Source organism: Muntiacus reevesi, unplaced genomic scaffold, assembly GCF_963930625.1.
Source record: "Muntiacus reevesi unplaced genomic scaffold, mMunRee1.1 SCAFFOLD_207, whole genome shotgun sequence".
In the NCBI taxonomy this organism is placed as follows: Eukaryota; Metazoa; Chordata; class Mammalia; order Artiodactyla; family Cervidae; genus Muntiacus; species Muntiacus reevesi.
The window spans coordinates 95,001-100,439 of record NW_027077999.1 but is presented as its reverse complement, the minus strand read 5'-3'; positions in this window follow the sequence as shown (position 1 = coordinate 100,439).

Below are 5,439 nucleotides of genomic sequence, written 5' to 3'. Positions count from 1 at the left end.
GGGAGAGACACAGCCAGGCCAAGAACAACACAGAGTGTGTGCATGGGTGTGTGTCTGGCTGTGTCTCTCTGCCCGCCCGCTCTCACACTCGCACCACCCGGAGGCACATCCCCACACATCCCACACTCCCCGCCCCCACAGCCCCCCACCACAGTCCCCCCCACACCCGCGCCCCACACCACACACGCAAAGGACAACACAGAGTGTGTGTGTGTGTGTGTGTGTGTGTGTGTGTGTGTGTGTGTGTGTGTGTGTATCTGCCCACGGCACCTGACACCCGCACCAGCGACAGGAACACCCCACACACCCCACGCATACCCCCACACACCGCCCCCGCCCCCGGCGGCCCACTCCCGCACAGAAAGGACAACACAGAGTGAGTGGGTGAGTGGGTGGTGTGAGGCCGGTGTGTGTGGTGTGTGGGGGGCACGCGTGTGGTGTCTGTGGGTATACGTGGGGTGTGTCTGTGGTGTGCACAGGTGTGTTGCGTGTGTGGGGGCGTGTGGTGTGTGTGTGTGCTGGGTACGGGGGCCACGTGGGGCCGTGTGTGTGTGCAGCGTGGGTGTGTAGGGTGCGCCTGTGGGTGCAGGTGGGCAGAGACATGGCACGCAGACTCTAGACCGTGTGAGCCACCGGGGAAGCTGGGTCAGAAATGTTCACCAAGTCCTCTAGCTTCCATCCGCAGGGCTTCAGGCACAGGGCCTTTTGACTTCTCCGTCAGCAGGGCAAGAGAACATGGGGCGTGTTTCCCCCCAGATACCGGAGGCCACTCGGCAAACTTCAGGGCCCAGTCCCCCCCGGGTGAGGAGCCACACGCAAGGAAAGGAACAAACACACGTAGCACAGGACTCTCCTATCCAGAAGTGTGTGTATCCCCGCTTCACGGAAACATCCTGCGGGCCCCTAAGGAACGTGTGGCAAAATCGCTCTATCGCCAAGGAGATAAGAACCCTCGCTGAGAGCTTCTGGGGTCTGGAAGGACCAGGTAGAGGGAAAAACAGAAACGATTCCATTCTGCTGATAGGGGTAGCGTATGAAGTGACCAAAGTGGATGTCCCCCTCTTTCAAAATTCACATTGTAAACATCGTGTCCTTTCGGTGCTCTGTTTTTGCTTTGTGTGTGTGTGGAAAGCAACAGATTGGACGGTAGGTTCTTTTCTTATTTATTTACTTATTTATTTACTTAGCCCACCCCGTCCCCCGTCCCCCGTCCCCCGACCCCCGTCCCCCGTCCCCCGTCCCCCGTCCCCCGTCCCCCGTCCCCCGTCCCCCGTCTTCTCTCTGTCTCTCTTGCTGTTTCATTCAGGTTAGGTTAGGGAATTAAAAAAAAAAAAAAAAAAAAAAAACACAAAACAAAACGCAAACAAAAAAACCCCGGTATTTCTGCAGGTCAGAAGTAGACATGGAACACAACAGAGTGGTGCCAAATAGGGAAAGGAGTCCATCCAGGCTGTTATGTGGTCACCCTGCTTATCCAGCTCACATGCTGAGTACACATCATGAGAAACGCTGGGTCGGATGAGGAAGCACAAACTGGAATCGAGGTTGCCCGGAGAGGTACCCAATCCCCTCAGATATGCAAATGACAGCACCCTTATGGCAGAAATGAAGTATGGAGTGGGTTTACAAAGTCGTGTTCGTTTCGGGTTTTCAGATTCTTTTCCCCTAGAGGTTAATGCAAAGTCATAAAGTCTACTCTCCTGGGCTGCATATAGTGGGGGTGCTTGTTTTTTGCTTGTTTGTTTTTTACTACCTGCCCTGTAAGCACTCTGATGGGTGCTTGTTTGATTGTTGTCTTGAGGTACCGTTTCTGTGTTGTGCACGTGTTAACCGGACCTTCTAAGTTCACAGTCCTGCCCTTCTTCCCCCCCACCCCCCGCCTCGCTTCGTCAAGAATTCAGGCATCCGACCTTTAGCATCCTACTCCTTCCTCATTTCCTCCCACCCCACGGAAGAAGTCATTCCTCCCGTTTTTCCATGGGTTTTCTGCACCTCGCCTGACGATGGCGGGTGACTGGAAGGACTGACAGACGTGAGGAATGTCGCAAGAGTCTTGGGTGAAGGCTCCCAGGATGGGCTCGGGGAAGTGGGTGGCAGGTCAATCACTAGAGACTGTGGAAGGTATGCCCCAAGTGGCAAACACCGTTGCTTTCAGTTGTTGTCGGTTTGCTCGTCTGCAGCGAGGGACGGGTCAGGCTGTAGAAATCATGCCAAGGGTGTATTAACAACAGGCAGACTCATCTAAAGGCACTCCTGTCCTGTGAAGGTGGAGGGAGTGGAGGGGCAGAGGGACGATGAGGAAGGGAAGGAGAAAGCAAACGAGGAACAGGAACACACACACAGTGGGTGTGGTGGGGTGTGCCGTGGCGTGGCGTGTCTTCGGCACGCGCAGGTGTTGCATGTGCGGGGGGCAGTGTGTTGTGCTGTGGGTGTGTGTGTGGTATGTGGGGGTGGGGTGTGTGTGGGGGGGTGTGCCTCAGGGTGGTGCGAGTGAGACGGGCGGGGCAGAGAGACACAGCCACACACACACCCCCCCACACACTCACGCACGCACCACTCTGTGTTGTCCTTCGCCTGTCTGTGTCTCTGCATAGCCACACACGCCCCACTCGCCCACGCCCGGGCCACACCTCCCCCACCCACCCACCCACCAACCAACCACGGACAACACAGAGTATGTGCGTGTGCGTGGGCAGGGTGTGTGGGGTATGCCTGTGGTGTGTGCCTGAGGGTGCGAGTGTGACAAGGGGCGGGCAGAGACACACCACCCAGGCAGAGGACAACCCCGTCAGAGGGTGTGCGCGCGCGCGCGCGCGTGTGTGTATCTGCCCACGCCCCCTCACACCCGCACCAGTGACAGGCACACCCCACGCATATCTCCCACACACCACACACTCTGCCCCTGCCGCACAGAAAGGACAGCACAGAGGGTGGGTGGGTGGGTGGGTGGGTGGTCCGGGGCCGCTGTGTGTGGGGGCACGCGTGGGGTGTGTCTGTGGCACGCACCGGTGTGTTGCTCGTGTGGCGTGGGGGGGGGGGGCGTGTGGGTGCGCACACTGTGTACGGGTGCCACGTGTGTGTGGGGGGGGGGGTGGGGGGGTGCGCGCGCGGGCAGAGACACACAGTCAGGCAAGGGACAACACAGTCAGAGAGAGAGAGAGAGGGGGAGAGTGTGTGTGTGTGTGCGTGTGTGTGTAGGGACGGACCGGGGATGCGTGTGGTGTGTGCCTTTGGGTGGTGCGGTCAGAGACAGAGACAGGCCGAAAACAACCAACACGCATGGACATCCTCCTGAACATTTGGCTGGCCTTGTGTTTCTCTGAGCTCATCACCTCCGTTGATCAAGACACCACCCCCATGAAACGTGAATCTGCCACCCTCCTCTCAGACACCATCCAGCCGCTTGTCTTTGGCAGGCAGACCGGGGAGTGTTCCGAGTTGTCGGGCAGGCGGTTGGGTGTCACCAGGCGAGCTTCGATCCTTGCCGTTCTGGCTCTGAACCTGACCGGAGTGAGTGGATCCGGCGTGATCTCTCGTGTCTCTGTTTGAAATTCTTGGCGGGAGAAGGGAGACGGCCCCCCTGCCAAGTGACAAGGCCAAAAAGGAGGAAAAACCCATTCCACTTGAGTTCAAACACCTGCTCTCCCAAATCCAGCAAGTTTCGAAAGCGAGACTTCCACTCCAAACCGCAAAGCCGAACTGGCTAGCCGTCCACCCTCCGCCGTGACCTCTGGCCCAAGGTGCCCCTCCCACACAGCCTCCTTCCACAGCCCGAGGGCATTCAAGAGTCGGCCGGCCCGCCCCGCCAGATCATCTAAAAAAAAGCGACCGACAGGCAGCTGTCCAGAGAGCCGGTCGCAACACGGGAGCACCGGGGGCGACCGGCGGGGACTCACTGCCAGACAGGGTCCGCCCTAGTGCGCATTTCTACGCTCAGTCACCGACGCGGACAGGAGAACGGGACGCGACAACACTTCTTTCTCCAGAACGTCCCTGGGCGAGGTACGACGACCAGACGGCCGGGAGGAGAGCGGGCGGGAGGGAGAAGGATTCTTGACTCCCCACCCACGGGGCAGCAGAAGGCACTCCCATCCGCGGGGGACCGCAGGCCAACATCAGGCGGCGCGAGCACCCGCGCCGAGAAATACCTCGCCATCACCCCCGTCCCTGTCACCACCTTTCAGCATACCAGGAGAAACCCCTTCTGTGACCCCGACGACGGCTCTTTTGGGAAAATCAACGTACAGCAACAGGACATATAAAAGACGCGCACACCCACAGACGCACACACACACGCGCGCGCGCGCGCGCACACACACACACACAGACACACACGCACACAGACACACACACACACAGACAGACACAGACACACACACACAGAGACACACACACACACAGACACACACACGCAGACACACACACACACAGACACGCAGACACACACACACACAGACACACACACACACACACAGACACGCACGCACACACACGCAGACACGCGCGCACGCGCACACGCACACGCACACACACACACACACACACACACACACACACACACACACACACACACCTTCATGTTGAAAGCACCTCTCCGTATTATGGCAGTGAAACGAAAAGCAAAGGCACACACCCATCACCCACATAACCGCAATGAAAAAACTCCACGCATCTTAAAAAGAAAACGCAAATGCCAGAGAAAGGTTCGTACTGGCGAGTTCAACCGCCGAGGACGACTCGACTCCGAAAGACAACGACACACAACATACGATTCATACGAAGCCAAGCAAAGCCGGGCCAGCTGGTCGACCCGCGGCTCCCTCGGCCCGGGGCCTAAGTGGGGCCCGGGCCGCTGGTCGACCCGGGGGCTCCCTCGGCCCGGAGGCCTAAGTGGGGCCCGGGCCGCTGGTCGACCCGGGGGCTCCCTCGGCCCGGAGGCCTAAGTGGGGCCCGGGCCGCTGGTCGACCCGGGGGCTCCCTCGGCCCGGAGGCCTAAGTGGGGCCCGGGCCGCTGGTCGACCCGGGGGCTCCCTCGGCCCGGAGGCCTAAGTGGGGCCCGGGCCGCTGGTCGACCCGGGGGCTCCCTCGGCCCGGAGGCCTAAGTGGGGCCCGGGCCGCTGGTCGACCCGGGGGCTCCCTCGGCCCGGAGGCCTAAGTGGGGCCCGGGCCGCTGGTCGACCCGGGGGCTCCCTCGGCCCGGAGGCCTAAGTGGGGCCCGGGCCGCTGGTCGACCCGCGGGCTCCCTCGGCCCGGAGGCCTAAGTGGGGCCCGGGCCGCTGGTCGACCCGGGGGCTCCCTCGGCCCGGAGGCCTAAGTGGGGCCCGGGCCGCTGGTCGACCCGCGGGCTCCCTCGGCCCGGAGGCCTAAGTGGGGCCCGGGCCGCTGGTCGACCCGGGGGCTCCCTCGGCCCGGAGGCCTAAGTGGGGCCCGGGCCGCTGC